This window comes from Thalassophryne amazonica, chromosome 11, assembly GCF_902500255.1.
Source record: "Thalassophryne amazonica chromosome 11, fThaAma1.1, whole genome shotgun sequence".
In the NCBI taxonomy this organism is placed as follows: Eukaryota; Metazoa; Chordata; class Actinopteri; order Batrachoidiformes; family Batrachoididae; genus Thalassophryne; species Thalassophryne amazonica.
The window spans coordinates 73,704,850-73,728,092 of NC_047113.1; the positions used below are offsets into that span (position 1 = coordinate 73,704,850).

The following is a 23,243-nucleotide window of genomic DNA, read 5'->3' on the forward strand; positions in this document are numbered from 1 at the left end:
CATTAGTGAAGGTTACAAATGATCTTCTTATGGCCTCAGACAGTGGACTCATCTCTGTGCTTGTTCTGTTAGACCTCAGTGCTGCTTTTGATACTGTTGACCATAAAATTTTATTACAGAGATTAGAGCATGCCATAGGTATTAAAGGCACTGCGCTGTGGTGGTTTGAATCATATTTATCTAATAGATTACAATTTGTTCATGTAAATGGGGAATCTTCTTCACAGACTAAGGTTAATTATGGAGTTCCACAAGGTTCTGTGCTAGGACCAGTTTTATTCACTTTATACATGTTTCCCTTAGGCAGTATTATTAGACAGCACTGCTTAAATTTTCATTGTTACGCAGATGATACCCAGCATTATCTATCCATGAAGCCAGAAGTGTCATGATTCAGCCGGGTTGGGCCTGGCTATTATTATTTTGAAGCCTTTTTTCCACGTTTGTGTTCTCCTTCATTCCATGTATCATAGTCATGCTTCTGCTGGTCTTGTTTCTTGTCTGGTTATTTTTCTTTAGTTATTTGTTGCACTCTGTTTGCCATTTATTTTGTGTTACTTTATTATACTTTAGTCACAGGGTTTTTTGTTATTTACCTGCAGTGCTGCTTACTTGATTATGTTCCATTCGTTAGTTATTGCATTTTCTGTTTATCTGTTATCTTGTTTATTATTTGCATTATTCTCTGTTTTACAGTAGTTTATATTGGCTGCTCTCATTTGTGATTTCAGTTATGCTTTTATGTCTGGTTTTGTTCTCATGTTCATGCTCTGTTCTTGTCCTCTGTTTGATTTCTGTTCTGCTTTTGCTGTTTGTTTCCACTCTGCACCTCCCATCATGTCTTCATTCCTAGTCTCACGCCCAGTTACTTCTGTTCACTCCACGCCCTGCACCTGACATTATGTTTTTTCCCTCACTTTGATGCAGTCTGTTTTGTTTCTGTTCACTCACACTCTTGCACCTGCTCCCGTGTCTTTGTCTATTACATCACGCCACTTTGCTCACTCCCTTCCTCACACTTATGCCCTGTCTTACTCTTTAGCCAGAAGCCACACCCCTTCTAGATTGTTCCTCACGTGCACCTCGTTTACACCATCTGTCCCTCACTTCTCCCTAATTAGTCCACAAGTATTTAAACTCCACAGTCCTTCACTTCTTCGCCAGATTGTAGTCTCTGTACTCTTTCCAGCGCCCTTCACAGTCTTGTTTTTGTCTTACCTTGTTCTGACCATTGCTCTGTACCTCGACCACGCCTTTTGCTTCCCCCCGGATGTCTGAGTTTGCTTGTGCCTCTGATCCCTGCTTGTTTGTGACTACGTCTCAGCCTAATCCTGTTTGTACCTCTGCCACGCTGACTGATAACCTGTGTACCGAAACCAAGCCTGGAATAAAGACCATGAGTTCTCCCACACCAAAGCCTTGTCTGGGGGTTTGCATTGAGGGTCCAGCTGTCCCTGGTGACGGGCTCCTGCCCACCCTGACAAGAAGACACACACCAATTAGCTAAACTGCAGGATTGTCTTACAGACATAAAGACATGGATGACCTCTAATTTCCTGCTTTTAAACTCAGATAAAACTGAAGTTATTGTACTTGGCCCCACAAATCTTAGAAACATGGTGTCTAACCAGATCCTTACTCTGGATGGCATTACCCTGACCTCTAGTAATACTATGAGAAATCTTGGAGTCATTTTTGATCAGGATATGTCATTCAATGCGCATATTAAACAAATATGTAGGACTGCTTTTTTGCATTTGCACAATATCTCTAAAATTAGAAAGGTCTTGTCTCAGAGTGATGCTGAAAAACTAATTCATGCATTTATTTCCTCTAGGCTGGACTATTGTAATTCATTACTATCAGGTTGTCCTAAAAGTTCCCTGAAAAGCCTTCAGTTAATTCAAAATGCTGCAGCTAGAGTACTGACAGGGACTGGAAGGAGAGAGCATATCTCACCCATATTGGCCTCTCTTCATTGGCTTCCTGTTAATTCTAGAATAGAATTTAAAATTCTTCTTCTTACTTATAAGGTTTTGAATAATCAGGTCCCATCTTATCTTAGGGACCTCATAGTACCATATCACCCCAATAGAGCGCTTCGCTCTCAGACTGCAGGCTTACTTGTAGTTCCTAGGGTTTGTAAGAGTAGAATGAGAGGCAGAGCCTTCAGCTTTCAGGCTCCTCTCCTGTGGAACCAGCTCCCAATTCAGATCAGGGAGACAGACACCCTCTCTACTTTTAAGATTAGGCTTAAAACTTTCCTTTTTGCTAAAGCTTATAGTTAGGGCTGGATCAGGTGACCCTGAACCATCCCTTAGTTATGCTGCTATAGATTTAGACTGCTGGGGGGTTCCCATGATGCACTGAGTGTTTCTTTCTCTTTTTGCTCTGTATGCACCACTCTGCATTTAATCATTAGTGATTGATCTCCCCTCCACAGCATGTCTTTTTCCTGGTTCTCTCTCTCAGCCCCAACCAGTCCCAGCAGAAGACTGCCCCTCCCTAAGCCTGGTTCTGCTGGAGGTTTCTTCCTGTTAAAAGGGAGTTTTTCCTTCCCACTGTCGCCAAGTGCTTGCTCACAGGGGGTCGTTTTGACCGTTGGGGTTTCTCCGTAATTATTGTATGGCCTTGCCTTACAATATAAAGTGCCTTGGGGCAACTGTTTGTTGTGATTTGGCGCTATATAAATAAAATTGATTTGATTTGTTTTTTTGTTGTTCTGTTTTAAGATTGTGATTTTATATATACGAGGTCTCTTAGATAATAAACCGACCCTTTTATTTTTTTTTTTAACTATATGGATTTGAATGACATGCGATTACACCAATCATGCTTGAACCCTCGTGCGCATGCGTGAGTTTTTTTACGCGTGTCGGTGACGTCATTTCCCTGTGGGCAGGCCTTGAGTGAGATGTGGTCCCGCCCTCTCGGCTGAATTCCTTTGTTTCACACGCTGCTCGAGACGGCGCGCGTTGCTTTATCAAAATTTTTTCTGGACCTGTGAGGAATATCCGAGTGGACACTATTCGAGAAATTAAGCTGGTTTTCTGTGAAAAGTTTAACGGCTGATGAGAGATTATGGGGTGTTTCTGTCGGTGTAAGGACTTCCCACGGAGCGGGACGTCCTGCAGCGCTTCCAGGCGCTGTCGTCGGCCTGTTTCGAGCTGAAAACATCCTAATTTAAGGCTTAATTCACCCAGGACATCGTGAGAGAACAGAGAAGATTCAGAAGAGGCCGGCATGAGGAATTTATGCGGACATTCCACTGTTTAAGGACATTTTTTGAATGAAAGACGTACGCGCAAATTCGCCGAGTCGTTTCCGTGACGACTCGGCAAATCTATGTGCGCCGCGACAGGAAAAACACCTCCGTGTTGAAAACCATTTGTAGAATTCAGGCGGCTTTTAATGGCTTTCAACAAGTGAGTAACTGAGAAATTGTTTAACAGCTTGGGCATGTTCCAACTTGCCCCTTAATATTTCCAACGGAGGTGTTTTTCCTGCCGCGACCCCCCGCGGTCGGGTCCAGCCCGACATGCGACTCTGCCCGCACATTCTTTCATTACAAAATGACCGTTAACAATGGAATGTCCGAATAAACTCCTCATGCCGACTTCTTCTGAAAGTTCTCTGTTCTCTGACGACTTACTGCGTCAACAGAGCCTGAAATGTGGAAGTTTTCAACTTGAAACGGCGAGACGCTGCCGCCTCGAAGCGCAGATCGCCGTCAGGCGCCGTGGACCGTCCTTAAAGCGACACTACCAGACCAAAATCTCTCATCAGCCGTTAAAATTTTTACCGAAAACCAGCTGAATTTATTGAATGGTGTCCACTCAGTTGTGCCTTACAGTTTTGAAAAATTTTTTATCAAACAAAGCAACAGTCTCTGAGCCATTCCTAAACAATGAAAAAAATCGACGAGCGGGTGGACGACTCCTCACTCAAAGACTGCCCACAGGCGAATGACGTAACCGACAGGCGTGAAAAAACTCTCGCATGCCCACGAGGGTTCAAGCATGTCTGATGTAATCACACGTGATTCAAATCCATATGGTTTTTGAAAAAAATAATAAGGTCGGATACTTTTCTAATAGACCTCGTATATATATATCTTGTCAAACTTTATGAATTTGGACCACTGGGAATAAAAATGTTTGAAGTTGTTGATTGGCTCTAATTTATAAGATATGTTACTACTGTGGTCATTTTTAAAGTGTTACGACAACACAAGAGATGAAATATATAAACAGAGAATCACGAAAAGACCTATGTTTATGATTTATCATGAAAACTCCTATCAAGACATATGGCTCTGTATTGTTTCTCAAGATTTGATTTGATGCACTGGATGACCAATACGCAATACATATAATGATATTGAATGAATGAATGAATGAATGAATGAATGAAAACTATTTATTTCGAACATTTGATACAACAACAATTACAAGATAGATCAGTAAAGACAACAACAAAAAAGTTCCTACTGTGTACCCAACATGTCCGAAAAGGGGTAGGGTGAAGCATCAGCTTATTTATCCCTACCCCTTCTTCCCCACAACCAGTAATACCCTTTGCCACATATACACATAGATTCCGACACACCTAAACCGATATCAATATATATATATATATATACACATACACATATATATATACATACACACATCAACATACATACACATATACATATACATACACACATCAACATACATACACATATATACACATATACATATATACACATATATACACATATATATACACAAACATAAATATACACCTACACATACCTACTTACATACAAAATACTATATATTTACAAGCCGAAGCAAAAAACAAAAACACCCTAACCCTCATTACCCTTCCTCCTCCCTATACCTAGAAAAAAACATATTTTTGTACCGCTGTTTGAACTGGTTCATGCTTGGACATTGCTTGAGCCCCACTCCCAATCTGTTCCACATCCTCACCCCACAGACAGAAATACAGAAACCTTTTAATGTTGTTCGTGCCCACTGATGCTTTAAATTAAATTTCCCCCTCAGACTGTAATCCCCTGATCTGTTAAAAAACATATTTTTAATATTTGCTGGAAGTAAATTGTTTATTGCTTTATACACAATTTGTACTGTTTGAAAATGAACCAAGTCTGTGAATTTTAAGAATTTGGATTGTAAAAATAGTGGATTTATATGATCTCTATAGCTAGTATTATGAATAATTCTTATAGCTCTTTTCTGCATTACTGATAGTGATTGTGTTGTACCTTTATAAGTATTACCCCATACCTCTGCACAGTACTGTAAATATGGTAAAAACCAGTGAGCAGTAAAGAATGCGGAGTGAGTTGTGGTCCAGAATATGTTTTGCTTTGTTTAGAACTGAAATGCTTCTTGACAGTTTACTTTGTATATGTTTTATATGAGTCTTCCAGTTTATCTTATCATCTATTATCACCCCCAGAAACTTATTTTCATGTACCCTTTCAATATCTACCCCCTGGACTTGTAACTGAACCTGTATGTCTGTATTACAATAGCCAAATAACATGTATTTTGTTTTACTTAAGTTTAATGATAATTTGTTTCTGTCAAACCATATTTTCAATTTTCCCATTTCTATACTGATCCTCCTCAGTAACTCCTGCAAATCCCCCCCTGAACAAAAAATGCTTGTGTCATCTGCAAATAATACTAATTTTAATATTTTGGAAACATTGACAATATCATTTATATAAATTAGAAACAGTTTTGGACCCAATACTGACCCCTGTGGGACGCCACAAGCATTGTCCAAGCATGATGATGTATATTCCCCCAACTTCACAAACTGTTTTCTGTTACTTAGGTAGCTTCTCACCCAGTGCAACACCAACCCCCTAATCCCATACTGTTCAAGTTTATTGATTAATATGTCATGATTGATTTTATCAAAAGCCTTTTTAAGGTCTATAAATATTCCAACTGAATGTAATTTGTGGTCTATGGCGTTTGTAATCTCCTCAACTGATTCTATTAATGCAAGTGATGTTGAACTATGTGCTCTGAATCCATATTGACTATCAGTAAGTAATTTATGTTTATTTATGAATTTGTCTAATCTATTATTGAATAACTTTTCTAATAATTTGGAAAATTGTGGAAGCAAAGAAACAGGTCTATAATTTGTGAAGTGGTGTCTATCCCCAGTCTTATACAGCGGCACAACCTTAGCTATTTTCATTTGATTGGGAAATTTACCGGTTTGAAATGATAAGTTACAGATGTATGTTAATGGTTCTACAATCCATTCAATGACCTGTTTTACCACCACCATATCAATTTCATTTAAATCGGTAGATGTTTTATATTTAGAATTATTCACAATGTCTATAATTTCATTTCCATCCACTGCTGTGAGAAACATTGAACAGGGATTTCTTTCTATGAGATTATTATCCCAGTCCTCAGGTTGGGAATCGGGAATTTTTTCTGCCAAGCTTGGTCCAATATTTACAAAAAAATTATTAAAACCGTTGACTACCTCATCCTTATTTTCCTTCTTGACATTATTATCAATGAAATACTGAGGGTAACTCTGTTTTTTATTACCATTTTTGATAATGCTATTTAATATATCCCATATTCCTTTAATATTGTTTTTGTTATTATATAATATGTTACTATAATATTCCTTCCTACATACCCGTATAATATTAGTTAATCTATTTTTGTATTTCTTATATCTATTTGCTGCCTCTTTAGTCTTTAGTTTTATGAATTCTCTATGCAGTGTATTTTTCTTATTACATGCATTTCGTAACCCTTTCGTCATCCATGGTCGAGCTTGGATTTTTTGTTTTCTGTAGTCTTGTTTAATTGGACAATTTTTATCATATAATGATGTAAATATTTGTAAAAAAGTTTCATATGCACTATCAACATCACTTTCACTGTATACCTTTTCCCAGTTTTGCTCCTGTAAATCCTTCTTTAGTGTGTTCATGTTTTCCTCTGTCCGCACTCGCCTGTATTTTATTTTCTCCTCTGGCTGATTCCGCCGATGGTTTCTATTATAAACGATGAAAACTGGTAGATGATCACTAATGTCATTGATTAATAATCCACTCACAGTGTTATTCTCAATATCATTGCTGAATATATTATCAATTAAGGTGGCACTATGGGATGTAATTCTGCTTGGCCTGGTGATTTTTGGATATAAACTCATACTGTACATTATACTGATAAATTCATCTGTTATTTTATGCTTATTTGGATTGAGCAGATCAATATTTAAGTCACCACAAATGAACACAGTTTTTTTATTAGTTTTTGAGAACATTTTTCCCATACAGTCAGTGAATGTTTCAATACTAGATCCTGGTGCTCTACATATACAGCTGACTAATACATTTTTGCTTTTTTCTTCACATATTTCAATAGTTATACATTCTAATAAGTTATCAATCACAGTTGTCATATTGTCTACTATTTTATAATCCATGTTCTTATCCACATACACAGCCACTCCTCCTCCACTCTTATTTTTTCTGTTTACACAATTAAATTCATATCCATCCAGTTCAAAATCCATTCCTTTATCTTCATTGATCCATGTTTCTGATATAGCAATTATGTTAAATATTTTTTTAAACTGACTTAAATATTCTTTAATGTTGTTAAAGTTTGCATATAGACTTCTACTGTTGAAATGGATTATTGATAATTTGTTATCCGTTCTAATGATCCGATTAAACTGTTCATCTGTATAATAGCAACAACTGTCATTGATATTTGAGAAGAAATTATTGTCCGGGTCTATATCGTGCTCCAAGTCCAGTACATTGTGGTCTGTGTATTTAAATGTTCTCAGTTCTACTTTTCCATGATCAGCAATCCTTTGAGTTATATCCTTCTTGTCTCCAGATGTAGATGATGTAGTAGATGAATAGGTTCCTCTGGTCTCTGTCATGGTGTTGTGATGTGTTTGTGTCCTCATACCTTATTGGTCATATTTGTCCAGATCCTCGATGTTCCTGATTACCATAACCTTTGCTTGTTCTGGTGTTCCATTCAATTTGATAAATGTTTTGCAGTTGGATGTCCATGTCTGTTGAATTTTTCCCTGATTTTTTAAGAAACGAGCTTTCCTGGCGATGTCTGCGTTTCTTTTGGTCAGATGTTCATTGATGAATACGTTTGTTCCTTTGAGTTTCCGTCCCTGTTTTAACAATGCCATTTTATGTTTTCTGTTGACAAACCTCATTATAACTGCTCGCTTGTCTCCATCCTCTCTCCTGGGCAGGGGGTGGCACGCTTCAATGTTATTACAGTCCATTTGAATACCTTTAGATTGCAGGAAGTCAGCCACCTGTTGTTCCACTGAGCTGGCCTCCTGCTCACTGGCCTCCCCTCCGTTGTCTTCTGACACCGCCCGTGCGTAGGATCGAGGTTTAATATGAATTCCTGTAATAATAACGTCGTTCATCCTTGTGTACTGTTCCAACTCCGCAACACGGTTCTCCAGGTACACCAGACGCCGGTCTTTCTCGGCATTCTGGATCCGGAGAGCCTTCACTTCTTCCACCAGCTCCATAATGGATTTCTGCTGCATTTTAACCACAGAAATTTCCTCAGACAAAAAGTCCAGGGACTTCTTGATATTGTCTCCCTCCTCCGCCGTCAGTGCCTTCTTCGGACCCATGGTCAGATAACTCCGCGCTGGCGCCTCGGGCCTCGGTATAGCCGCGCCGGTGGAACTGCTCTGACGCCTCGGGCTTCAGGTGGAGCCGCGCCGGTGGAACTGCGCTGACGCCTCGGGCTTCAGGTGGAGCCGCGCCGGTGGATGTGCGCTGACGCCTCGGGCCTCGGTAAAGCCGCGCCGGTGGAACTGCGCTGACGCCTCGGGCTTCAGGTGGAGCCGCGCCGGTGGATGTGCGCTGGCGCCTCGGGCTTCAGGTGGAGCCGCGCCGGTGGATGTGCGCTGGCGCCTCGGGCTTCAGGTGGAGCCGCGCCGGTGGATGTGCGCTGACGCCTCGGGCTTCAGGTGGAGCCGCGCCGGTGGAACTGCGCTGACGCCTCGGGCTTCAGGTGGAGCCGCGCCGGTGGATGTGCGCTGACGCCTCGGGCCTCGGTAAAGCCGCGCCGGTGGAACTGCGCTGACGCCTCGGGCTTCAGGTGGAGCCGCGCCGGTGGATGTGCGCTGGCGCCTCGGGCTTCAGGTGGAGCCGCGCCGGTGGATGTGCGCTGGCGCCTCGGGCTTCAGGTGGAGCCGCGCCGGTGGATGTGCGCTGACGCCTCGGGCTTCAGGTGGAGCCGCGCCGGTGGAACTGCGCTGACGCCTCGGGCTTCAGGTGGAGCCGCGCCGGTGGATGTGCGCTGACGCCTCTGGCCTCGGTAAAGCCGCGCCGGTGGAACTGCGCTGACGCCTCGGGCTTCAGGTGGAGCCGCGCCGGTGGATGAGGCAGAAAAAGCAAAGAGATATTTCTTACACACACAGCCCGCGTCTGTCTTCAGCCAGGATTAGGACGCATTAGCTTGTCACGGATTTCCACAATTGGACTTTTGCTTATTGTGGCACGCCTGGCCGTGTGCTGTCAAGGAGCATGCGCTCCATTCCTTCATACCCTTAAAATGCTGCTAAAATATTGATACATTTACGTGCTGAATACTGCTTATATTTTAATTTTACTTAAACACATTCAAAAATGATGGTGTATGGTGTTTGTGTGTAACCCATCTTTTTAATACTTTGGTTATACTGTAATTTACGGACTATTAGCCACTACTTTTTTCACACACTTTGAACACTGCAGCTTAAACAATGAAGCAGCTAATTTATGGATTTTTACATGCTTTCCCATAAGTCAAAATACATCAGTTGATGCTGTCCATTAATTAGCTGAAAGTTGCAGTCCTCATGCGGTGTAAATTCACACACACAATAAATATAAAGTCTTACCTGTTCATTTTAGTGGATTCATCAACATTTCCTGAAGGAAACAATGTCTGAAAACATTTAAATCCTTGTCATGGCTGAAGAAAACTCCTCTTGCACTTTGCGCTACAGTTGTGCCTCCGTCAGATCAGTCAGCGGAGCCTCCCCCGTGTCTGTCTTTGCGCTATAACTTGAAAAAGTGACAGTGCTTTAACTTCTCATTTACCACAGACACCAGGTGATCCTGGCTGCACGATGACATCTCATGATCCACAAAGAAAAAAAAAAGTTAAAATTACCGGTACTTAGTTCTCCGTGTGGAGCCAAGACACCGCGAAACACTGTGCGTGCAAGTGCTCATCAGAAAAAAAAGCATTTACGGTACTTATTTAATTAAAAGTTAAAAAAATCTTTCTATCCAACATCTTTCTGTGTAAATATCTCATGTTACAACGTGGAGACCCATAGCTTATAGACAGGTGCGGCCTATTTATGTACAATTTCTTTTTAAAATTGGTAGGTGCATCTTATATTCTGTTGCACTCTGTAGTCTAGAAATTATGGTACTGCTTAATGTGTGTTGTATTAATATTTTCTTTTGCACATTTTCACCTTTACCTACATATTTGTTTGATAAGATTACTAACTGCAAGAGCCTAATCATTTTCATATTCATGGCTTGCCTCACCCTAACTGACCTGATTTTAAAGCTAGAACCCCAAACAGATGCAGTCAGGCCCGAGCTTAGGCAGTGTTTAAAAAGGGTATTGCTTCACATCCTGCTTTAGTTATACAGAAAAGTTGCATTAAGTAACCTTGTTTAATATGGATCATCAGTTCCACTTAGTAAGGAACTTGAGTAAAACCTAGATAGAGTAAAACTGATTCAAGATTTTAGTTGTTAAAAATGTTAATTGTGGTAGATGGGGTGGGGGGGTCTTCAAAAGAAGACATTTACTCTGAGGGTGTTGTGGAGGGGGCAGCACGGTGCATTAGTGGTTAGCACTGTTGCCTCATAGTGAGAAGGTCATGGGTTCAATTCCCGCCTGTGGCCTTTCTGTGTGGAGTTTGCTTGTTCTCCCAGTGTTTGCGTGGGTTTCCTCCGGGTACTCCGGTTTCCTCCCACATCCAAAGAAACGCGGGTTAGGTGGACTGGAATCTCTTAAATTGTCCATAGGTGTGCGAGTAGGTGTGAATGTGTTTGTTTGTCTGTTTGTGGCCCTGTGACAGACTGGCGTCCTGTCCTGGGTGTACTCCGCCTCGTGCTCTGACTGCTGGGGTAGGCGCCAGCCCCTCGCGACCCTTGATTGGACTAAGCGGTTGAAGGTGTGTGTGTGTGTGTGTGTGTGTTGTGGAGGGCCGTTGCATCCTCTTTCCACCTAGATGAGGCCCTGGCCAGCACACCTCTCTGAGCGGGAAGAATGGAGAACTTGTGTATTTATGTGGAAAGCGTGACATTTTTGGCAAGTAAGAAGATTTATCCTTGGTTTTTTTTTGTTGTGCCATTCTCAAAAAGAGACACGTTTGCAAGAGGAAAAAAGTCTTTTTTTTTTCTTTTTTTTTCTCTCCGCGAGGGGTGTGGCTCTTGTGTTTTTAGATGCTGTTCTGTAATTTTAGCTTGGGCTTTAGTTACGCTAACAAAGCAAGGGGATGTGCACAGACTCTGAAAAAAACAAAGTGTAAATATGTTTGTAAAACTCCCTGTGACGTGCTGCTCTGGTTCACTCACCATGCTGTGAGACACAGCAAGACGACGCAACTGAAAATATGGGGATGAGATTACCGGTATGCGTACCAAACAACTTATACTGGTACTTTGATAATACCGTGGTCCAGTATGAACCTTATCAAGGCAGTGTGAATATGCATATGTAAAAATGTTAATATCTACCTCTATTCCTCTATTCTATTACATTCGCCCACTATCCAAAAAAAGTGCAAAAACGGGGTGAAACTGCTTGCTCCGGCTTGCCTCATAACAGGCTGGCTTATGAGGTGCAGACCCGGCAACCCACCTGAAAACTAAAGTAAGGAGCTGTGCCCTCATCCAGAACCACAACAAACGCTGCTTCGGCTTAAAATTTTTACCCCGATGGGGCATGATCAAACAAGTTTCAAGCTGTACTCACAAGGAATACCCCATTTAAAGATATTCGAACATCTGCCTCAGTGTTGAGGACTCCAGAGGCTGGAAAAGGCCAAGGGATTCCCCATGTTTTCCTGGATGTGGCAGATAGATGGTTAGTTTCAAGAGGTGGGGAAGAACCGGCTGTGAGTGTGTGTAACCACTAAGTTCCAAGCTTGTCACAGCTGCGGCATCTGTCATTTTAGAACTTGTGCACAAGTGTTGTCAACTTCTTGTACTGTGAAAGAACGCAGCCTTGTGGCAACTTAAGAGTGTAGCTAGTACACCACTGCATCATCTGCAGAAAGATTTATTGTGGTAGTGAATTAAATGATGGCTTATCTCCTTGGACATTATTAAAAGCACTTAAAAATTACAGAAATGTATTCACACTGAAGATGTTTCTGCAGATGCTCAGAGTAATCAAAAATTCTGGATGTTCCAGCATATGTTTTTATTTTTAGTGTTGCTCAAGTCTTTGAAAATCTCATCCTTCTCTTATCTTTTCCCACTTTAGTGTAAGGTACTATGATTCGGGTCACAGGGGCAACAGCTCCAGCAGGGGACCCCAGACTTCCCTTTCCCATGCCACATTGACCTCCTCTGACTGAGGGATCCTGAGGCGTTCCCAGGCCAGTGTGGAGATATAATCTCTCCACCTAGTCCTGGGTCTTCCCCAGTGTCTCCTCCCAGTTGGGCATGCCTGGAACGCCTCCAGGGGGCATCCTTACCAGATGCCCGAACCACCTCAGCTGGCTCCTTTCAAAGGGAAGGAGCAGTGAATCTACTCCGATCTCCCAACCCGACATCTCGTTCTTTCGGGCATGATCCAGCCCTCATGACCATAGGTATGAGTCGGAACGAAGATTTACCAGTAGATCGAGAGCTTTGCCTTTTGGCTGAGCTCCTTTTTCGTCACAACAGTACGATAGAGTGAATGCAATACTGACAATCAATAATATTTTTTTAGCAAAAACATATCAAAGTTGTCACTGTCAGTTGATCCCCCCCCCCCCTTTTAGCTTGTGAACTATGTTAATAATTTTATTTTCATCTGTTTCTTTAATGTACATTGAATTCAGAGTTGTATTAATTGGTACGTTTTTGAGATGCATTTGAATTTCACAAGTTTTTACCCGCATTACCAAAATAATCGTTGAAAGGTTCAGCAGTAACTTTATTTTCTTTTGCAATTTTGTCAGAATCTGTATGAAAATAAGATGGATAATCTTTTTTTTTTTTAAACAATCTCTCTATTAACATTTTTCTTTATACAGTCCAGCGAAAATGTAACAATACATATTTGAATAGGTAAAACTTTACCACACATCTATACGTTGGCCCTTAAACTCAAAATATTAACACATATATTACACATATACAATAAACAAAAAACTAAAAATCTAACAACTACAAATATACATATATGAATTATGCTGGTGGGCAAATACATAAATAAGAAAAAGTTGACAACTTCTTGTTTCAAATAGTCAAACCAACAAAAAAATAATAGTTGGAATTTTCTATCAACTTAATGCCATAAATTAATTCTATCCCATTCCTTCCTTCAGATTATAAAAAGAACCCCATACCCTCCTAAATTTTTCATCACACCCTTGTAAAGAATATCTATTTTTTTGTAGCTCCAAGTGCATCATTACATCTCTAAACCAGTTCACATGGGTGGGGGGCTCTGTTCCCTTCCAGTTCAGTAAAATTAAATGTTGTGCAAGCAAACATGTAAATAGTATGACCTTGTGCTCTGATTACTTTTTTACTATCTTTTGATCTATTATTCCAAGAAATGCTGTAAGAGGATTTAGATCGATGGAGTAGTGCAAAGCCTTTGGCAATGTCAAAAAAAATTTTGACCAAAATGTTGACAGTTCAAAGCAATACCAAAACATGTGAAACAGTGAAGCTGATGTTTGTTTGCACTGAGTACACAGAGGATCTACATCAGGAAATATCTTGCTTACTTTAAGCTTTCACCAGTGAAGCCTGTGTACTATCTTAAACGGTATTAAACCATGCCTAGCACAAATTGAGGCAGAATGCATATTGGTAAGAGCTTGCTGCCATTGTTGTTCTGAAATATTTATGCCAAGGTCTCCTTCCCATGCTTGTCTTAGGCACTATAAACTTTTTTTCTTTTAATGATTTCATTTAAAAGCTTCCAAGTACCTTTAATGTTGGTTTTATTTTTTTTTCCAATAAATCGCAGTAATACTGCTTAAACGATTGCATAGTGTTTGATAATTTGTTTTTGTATGTCTTATATTTTCTTTCAGCTTCTTTTGTTCAGATTTTATAAACTGCTTGTACAAAAAAAAAATTCTTTTTACATGCATTCTGGAGTCCCTTTGTAACCCAAGGTTTATCAGTTTTTTTGCATATTTCCAGTTCTTGGCACATACTGGCAATGTTTGTCATAAAAGTTGGAAATAATGGAAATAAATAATTCATATGATTTGTCTATCCTCACTATAAATATCACACCAGTCTTGATGCAATAAGTCCCTTCTGAAGTTCTTAGTAGCAACATCAGTTATTTTCATTTTGAGATTTGCTTTTTCCTTTTGATGATTTTTATCAACTGATGATTTCAAAGCTACGAAAACCGGCAAATGATCACTGACGTCACTGAGTAGTCCGCCTGTTATGTTCCCTACGGTAGCAGTTGTTAATATATTGTCGATAAGTGTCCATGTATTCGTAGTTATCATAGTTGGATGTGTGCTGACTGGATCCAATCCCATACAAAACACAGAGTTTATGAATTCTGTTATATGTACATTTCAGTCAATTTATCCACGAAAATATCAATATTTGATCCCGGAGTTCTATAAACACAGCTTATAAATGTTTTTTTTTTTTTTTTTTTTTCACATTTAATTTCCACTGTGACACATTCCTTAATATTTTCCAAGGAAAATATGTTTTGTATAATTTCATTTAGATAATTTGAACATACGTAAAATTCCACGCGACCGCCCCATTTTTTTTTTCCAAATCCCATTTGTCAAGGAGTAATCCTTCAATTGTTCTTCAGTAAAGTATTTATAATGATGAATAACATTTTCATGAAAAAAAAAACAGTCCGGATCAATATTATTTTCAATATTGTGAAATCTACAAGGTCTGTTAGAAAAGTATCCGACCTTTTTATTTTTTTGCAAAAACCTGATGGATTTGAATCACATATGCTTGCATGAGCCAACCTTGAACCTTCATGCGCATGCGTGAATTTTTCACGCCTGTCGATTGCGTCATAGCTTACCAAGGCTAAGCTAGCTTAGCTTAGCCTCCGACTGGCCTCGACAAGTTTCGGACTTGTCTGGACACCTCCGACGGGCCGCGATGAGCCTCGTGCCTGGCTGGGCACCTCCAACAGGCCACGACGAGCTGCAGGCTTAGCTGGGCCACTCAGATGGGCTGCGACGAGCCTCGGACACGGCTGGACGCCTCTGATGGCCCTCGATGGGGACTCTGACATGGTTGCTGGCCCTGCCAGCGGACTCCGGATGCAGCCGCGGGCTGTAACAAACGGTATAAACGCAGACTGTTTGTTGTGCTGCTCACTCACTCCTCTGCTGCTCCCATTTGACGGACCTCATTTTCATCATCCTACTTTCTTACTTATTTCTTGCACTTTTGTTGATTTGTCTCATTTTGTCCAGTTTCGTAATGTCTCACATCCATCTTGGCACTCCCTTCACTGCCCATGTCTCCTGTACACGTTATGGATGAGTTTTACTTTGATATGGGCCGGTATGAGATTTTGTTTTTATGATAGCCTTCGCCCAAAAACAAACAAATAAAAACAGCGGTGGCAGCAGATTAAGCAGCTCTTCTTTCCTCCTCTCTGATAGTAAACTGTATCTTTGAATTGTGGACAAAAGAAGACATTTGATGACATCATGTTGGGCTTTGTAAAACAATTATTTTTCACTGTTTTGTGACATTTTATGGACCAAGCATCTAATCAGTTTATAAAGAAAATAAATTAGATTAATCAGTAATAAATAATTGTTACAGTTCTAGCCTTCATTCCCAGTATTGCATGGCTCACTCTTCAGTGCCCTTTTTTTTTTTTTTTTTTTTTAAACCAGTTGTGCCATGCTTTATGAATGCAAACCCTGAGAAATGCCTACAGGAGAAAACTACTGGCATGGCACTCTTTTATCGATAATGTTTAACATATCACATTAGAAAACACAATGAAGCACCACTGCAGTGTCAAATAACTTTTGAACCAACAAGCCAGTAATGAAAGTTGTAATTAAGAATTTATTAATAAAATGTCACAAGATATGGTTTCATGTAGAGATGTTCCAGCATTTGCTTAATAAATAAATACATAGTAATGACAAATTTATTAAGAAAACTTCACACAATATGGGTTCATGTAAAGGTGTTCCAGCATTTTCTTAATAAATAAATACATAGTAATGACAAATTTATTAAGAAAACTTCACACAATATGGGTTCATGTAGAGGTGGTCCAGCATTTGCTTAATAAATAAATAAATACATAAATAAATTGAGAACCATTTCCAATAGTTATGCTTTGTTTCTTAGAGTTGTGTTTCTCACCTTAAAGCCTCTATCATCATCACTGCTGTCGTATTCATTGTTTTACAAGGAAAATACATTCAGAGAGAATAAATACATTTCTTAGTGCTTTTTCCTGCCTGCTTTTCTTTGCTTTTTCTCTTTTTTCCCCAAACCCTCAGATTTTTCTTGCAGCATCATCTAGGAGGTTTCAGATCTCTTGCGGGGTAGTACTGACAACCTCTAAACAATCTCTATATGTGCTTCAGGTCACATTCAAATGGTCTTCTTTTTAAGGCAAGTTAATGATGGTGTTGTGAAATTGCGCCAGTGGTTTGATGTTTTCAGCAAACACCTTAAATGGCCGACCATGTTCGTTATTGTCCCACTTGCATTCTGGAGATGTTGTTGGCACCTGAAAGGAAGAAGGTTGACATATTTTAACAAACAAAACATTTCACTTATGCCAGACAGCAATGTAATGCATTTTTGAATACTTACAGTATCCAGATCCAAATTTTCCAAAATTTCCAGAGTCGCAGCAATCTGACCCAGCGTACCAGTGCAGTTCTTCAGGGCAACTTCCAGTCCTCCCATGACACACTTCAGGGCTGCACCTGTGCAGTGCGGCTGACAAAAACATATTCTTTTGAGTCAAGCTTCACTCAGTTGAGGATTCAGGCCAACCAGTTTTGCACAACACACCTCCTTACATGTTAATTCAGCCAGTTTTTACAGCTGCTGTCGTTAACGTGCATTTTTGTTAATCTTGTTGGATAACGTCATATCACGAAATACAAAGCTGAATGCAACTGCATAAGCTGTCTGTCGGCCAACGTGATCTCAGTGGTGGATGAATTTTGATGATGTTTTGTGGATCGAATTGATTGTATTTTGGTGACTGTTAAGATCTTCATCGAAATGTTTTATTTTCATCTCATGTTGTTGTCATAAGGACCTATATGTAGCAGAGGTATGCACTCGGAGTGTGCGTGTTGTCAGTACGTAGTATTTATTACAGATTATCGATTTCAGATTTGCCATAAAATTGTGGCTTACAACAGGAGCGGAGTTTTTGGCAGAGTTGACTGATTTTTAAGTACTGGCCTTCAGATTTGTTGTTACTTTTAGAGCTGAAGCCACAGTACAGCTATCTGAGTACATCATCACGAGTGTTACTATTGAAGCATTTGAATGTGATCACTCACCTGCACGTTGGTTGGCGTGGTGAAAGTCATGTTGCCCTGCAGGACAAGGGAAGAAAAGTTTTATTATTGACAGTTGGGGACTTTCCATCCATTAAAGTGGCCCAAGATTTTGTTGTTTGTCAAGTTAAATATGTGGAACATTTACAGTGTGCAGCAGATGTGCCACCGCTACTGTGCAATATTGCAGAAAATGTCAAATGATTCAAAGTTATATCATGTCATTAATGACATTATGTCTTAAGTTGAGCATTCAGACATGCTGTTGACATACCCTTTAATATGACACATGTGAAATCACTTTTATACTTTGACGCATCAGGTGATCATGCATACTAGAAGACTTCCAACTAACTAAATATCTCTTTGTAGTTCATTGAATTTAATCTGCAATAAAAGGAATTAATATGTTAATGTTATTGAAAGCAGACACACTGCAACACTGAGCGATGGTAAATAAAGCAGATGAGTGAGGGAAGCGTTCAAGAACACAGTGCTATCTCTGAATGAGGTGCATCTTTAATTTCATGCCATCTTTTAATCCAAGTCCTTCTGTTACTCCACCTTGGAGCTGGAACTGGTTAAGAAGAAGCAAAAATTTACCCAGTTTGTCCAGTCACATCCACAGATGTCATCTGTGTCATGGAAGCTTCCCTCACTAGCCTGCTTTGAGTACTATTACTCTGTTTTTGTAGCTCTTAAATATGATCGTATGCTACCCTGCTGTTTGTGTAAAACTGATTGAATTGAATGAAAAAACTTGGTTCTTTTATTCATCACCTGACTTGTCTATATTAAACTGGCTGTAAAAGTAATGATTTAAAGATATTAAATTAATGGGTATACAAACCTTGTTGCATTTAGTGTCTACTTTAACATCTGTATTTTCAGTATTGTCTTTAAAAATATATTTGTTTGTGATTGTTCCCAAGCAGAGACGCTGCACTTGTAAACATGTACATAATGCAATTATTAATATGTAATACAGTTACTGATATAGAACACAATTATGTGCATATATATATATATATATATATATATATATATATATATATATACACACACACAGTAGTGTTCAGAATAATAGTAGTGCTATGTAACTAAAAAGATTAATCCAGGTTTTGAGTATATTTCTTATTGTTACATGGGAAACAAGGTACCAATAGATTCTCACAAATCCAACAAGACCAAGCATGATATGCACACTCTTAAGGCTATGAAATTGGGCTATTAGTAAAAAAAAAAAAAAAAAGTAGAAAAGGGGGTGTTCACAATAATAGTAGTGTGGCATTCTGTCAGTGAGTTCGTCAATTTTGTGGAACAAACAGGTGTGAATCAGGTATCCCCTATTTAAGGATGAAGCCAGCACCTGTTGAACATGCTGTTCTCTTTGAAAGCCTGAGGAAAATGGGACGTTCAAGACATTGTTCAGAAGAACAGCGTAGTTTGATTAAAAAGTTGATTGGAGAAGGGAAAACTTATACGCAGGTGCAAAAAATTATAGGCTGTTCATCTACAATGATCTCCAATGCTTTAAAATGGACAAAAAAACCAGAGACGTGTGGAAGAAAACAGAAAACAACCATCAAAATGGATAGAAGAATAACCAGAATGGCAAAGGCTCACCCATTGATCAGCTCCAGGATGATCAAAGACAGTGTGGAGTTACCTGTAAGTGCTGTGACAGTTAGAAGATGCCTGTGTAAAGCTAATTTATTTGCAAGAATCCCCCGCAAAGTCCCTCTGTTAAATAAAAGACGTGCAGAAGAGGTTACAATTTGCCAAAGAACACATCAACTGGCCTAAAGAGAAATGGAGGAATATTTTGTGGATTGATGAGAGTAAAATTGTTCTTTTTGGGTCCAAGGGCTGCAGACAGTTTGTGAGACGACCCCCAAACTCTGAATTCAAGCCACAGTTCACAGTGAAGACAGTGAAGCATGGTGGTGCAAGCATCATGATATGGGCATGTTTCTCCTACTATGGTGTTGGGCCTATATATCACATACCAGGTATCATGGATCAGTTTGGATATGTCAAAATACTTGAAGAGGTCATGTTGCCTTGTGCTGAAGAGGGCATGCCCTTGAAATGGGTGTTTCAACAAGACATTGACCCCAAGCACACTAGTAAATGGGCAAAATCTTGGTTCCAAACCAACAAAATTAATGCCTCGCAGATGTGAAGAAATCATGAAAAACTGTGGTTATACAACTAAATACTAGTTTAGTGATTCACAGGATTGCTAAAAAAATCAGTTTTAACATAATAGTTTAGAGCTTGTAGCGTCAACAGCAGATGCTACTGTTATTTTATTTTTATTTTTTTACTAATAGCCCAATTTCATAGCCTTAAGAGTGTGCATATCATGAATGCTTGGTCTTGTTGGATTTGTGAGAATCTACTGAATATACTGGTACCTTGTTTCCCATGTAACAATAAGAAATATACTCAAAACCTGGATTAATCTTTTTAGTCACATAGCACTACTATTATTCTGAACACTGTATGTGTACATTATATATATATATATATATATATATATATATATATATATATATATATATATATATATATATACACACACGCACAGATGGGCAAACTGTCTTATTTTCTGAACTTTAGGTGCCCCATAACTAAAAATCTTGTCTTTGTCAAGAAGTACTTACGCATGAGACTTGATCACGTAGTATTGTGATGCGCAGGTCAGCCATCTGGATGGGTTTTGCTTGAAGGTATGCAAAAGAAAAAGGATCCAGCAGGCAATCGCGAAATAGCACTTCATTGTCAAGTTGTCAGAAAGAGTCACTCTGATTTTGAAGATGAACAGCCGCTGTGTTGATCAGTAGCTTGTGTGGCCTCCTAGTGCCCTACTTGCAAATTTATAGTGAGTATCAGGGGGAAAGTGAGTGGGTTGTTGCTTCTTTTTTCCACTTAATCACAGTTCGTGTCCCTTATTGATTGAAAGGTAAAATCCCACATTAGCGTATGACAAGGTGGGCACTGAGTGTCCGTTTTGACGTTTGTGTTTTTTTTTTTCTTTTTGTGTCTCATAACCAGGTTTGTTGTTTGTGCATCAGAATTGCTCGTTAATGCAGCAGTTGAAGTCATGATGTGGTTAGCCTCTTCTCACATTGTTCAGATCACTTGGCACATGCCACAAAAAAATTTGAACCTTTGTAACAGCTAAGAGAGTGTTTCCTTTTCACCTCTGCCATGGAGGCAATGTTCTTGAACCAGCCGTTCTCAAACTTAAAAATGACAATCTTCTATGACTCACTAAAACCACTGAAAGATCAGTTTGCACAAGGCTAAGATTAGGTATTTCCACATAGAGACTGGCATCAGAAAATGTTGGGACAGTGTGGAAAAATGTAAATTAGGAATACAGAAATAAACAGTGATTTTTATATTTACTTTGACTTCTATTTCATTGCAGACAGGATGAACCCAAGATAGTTTTTTGTGGCTTGCCTTTTTTCATTTTAATACACATCCATTCCTGCATGTAAAGCCCCGTTTACACATAGACGGTAAGAGCTCCCGGAAGCGTCCCGGAAGAGTTTTTGGCCGTCTTAAGGATCACATGCCGTTGTTAACGCCGGCACCAGGGGGCGTGGCTTAGTTCCGGCTTTACCGGGAATCGTCGAAAAAATTATTCAACATGTCGAATAATTCCGGGAGCGCTCCCGGAGAATTCACATGACGACGGAGACAGCGCGAACAACGGCGTTTGATACTTTTTAATCACCGTTTCATCCTGCCCCTTCCTGTAGTGCCGCAGTTTACACTGCCGTAATTGGCAGCCGGCGTTGTATCCCTAATCAACGGCGTGTAAAACGGCGATAGAGCCCATATCGGCGTCCTCAAGGGCGTTTTAACCGGCGACAGAGGCAGACAAAACGGCGGGCTAGCGGACAGTACGCCGTTCTAAACGCCACCTCTCGGTTAACGGAGTTCCCAACGGCCGATAGGCGGCGGTCAATATAAAAACGCTAGCGCGCTGCATGCAGGCCTCTCACTCGTGGCCAGCTCCCGATATTTTTGCAGAGAAGCTCCAGTATGCCTCCTAATAAAATTGGCAGCGGCAAGGACTTACCAAGAGGTCTGGTTCAGAAGCAGAGGGTAGCCCTGTGGTGGAGACGGAGCAACACGTTGAGGAGGGGAAAAAGGAAAGAGAAGAAATGCTGAGTATCTCCCTCCCCCTGCAGTGACAGAGGCATGTATTCCTGCTGCTTCAGCCTATTATACTCTGGGGGCGGTGCCTATATGCAAAGGTTCCTGGAGTAATGCAGGATTTGCCTGGATAAATCCAGTGGTACACAGGGCATTATCGGCGGCAGCAGAACACTGCCGTTCTCATGCGCGTCTTAACCTGCGATTGTAAAGGATAGAACTGGGTATTAACCCCCGTTGCCTGACGTGTGCCAGATGCTATGGCGTCAAAACACCGCTTTATTTGACGGATTTAGCGGCGTTTTATCCGCGTATTTGCGGCTATTACGTCGGTCAAAACGCCGGCGAAATGCTCCGCCCCTTTCCACCACGAAAACAGCCGGAACTACCGCGAACTTTGGTCTACATACTACCCGCCGACAAAACCGTCTATGTGTAAACCATGCTTAAGGGTCGCAATACATTCCCAAAAAAAGTTGGGACGCTAAAGTGTTTACTACTTTTTAATGAAGCCATTCCTTCTTACAACAGTGAAAAGGTGTTTTGACATCGAGGATACCAAACCATGAAACATTTCAGGTGTTGTTTAGACATATTTTTGTTTCAGAATTTCCTACACATTCTCTATTTGGGACAGGTCAGGATTCCACGCAATCCAGTACAGTATCCATACCCTTCTGCAGCCATGCTTTTGTAATGTGTGCAGAATGTGGTTTTGCATTGTCTTGTTGAAAAAAGCATGGATGTTCCTGGAAAAATTTTCTCGAAGGCTGTGTATTTTGCTCTAAAATCTCAATGAACTTTTTTGCATTAATGCTGCCATCACAGCAATGTAAATTATTGTCAAAGCCAGTGTCACAACCCTGTACCATGACAGACCCTGGCTTTTAGACTTGTTGCTGATAACAATCTGGATGGTCTTTTTTGTCTTTGGCTTGGGGCATATGATGTCAGTTTCTTTAAAAAAAAAAACTATTGATACACATATGGACAACTGATTCATCTAACCATAGGACATGTTTCCACTTTGTGATGGTCCAACCCAGATGTCTCTGAGCCTAGAGAAGTAGACACTGCTTCTGGACAAGCCTAATATAAGGCTTCTTTTTTTGCACAGTAACATTTTAAGTGGAATTTGTGAATGTAACTCCATAATGTAGTACTTTCCCAAAATAATCCCTTGCCCATGTGGTTATATCAGCTATCAATGAATTGACAGTTGTTGATGCAGTGCTGTCCGAGGAGTCAGAGGTTATGGA

The 23,243-nt window shown here is 40.1% G+C and overlaps 1 long non-coding RNA gene across 1 annotated transcript; it reads right to left on the bottom strand.

The window, feature by feature from the left end:
* Positions 1 to 596: 596 nt before the first annotated feature.
* LOC117520655 lies at positions 597 to 23,243 on the bottom strand. Its single transcript, XR_004563719.1, has 3 exons — positions 23,148 to 23,243; positions 11,982 to 11,989; positions 597 to 607 (listed from the first exon to the last, which is right to left on the bottom strand). It is a non-coding gene; the product is annotated as an uncharacterized LOC117520655 (long non-coding RNA).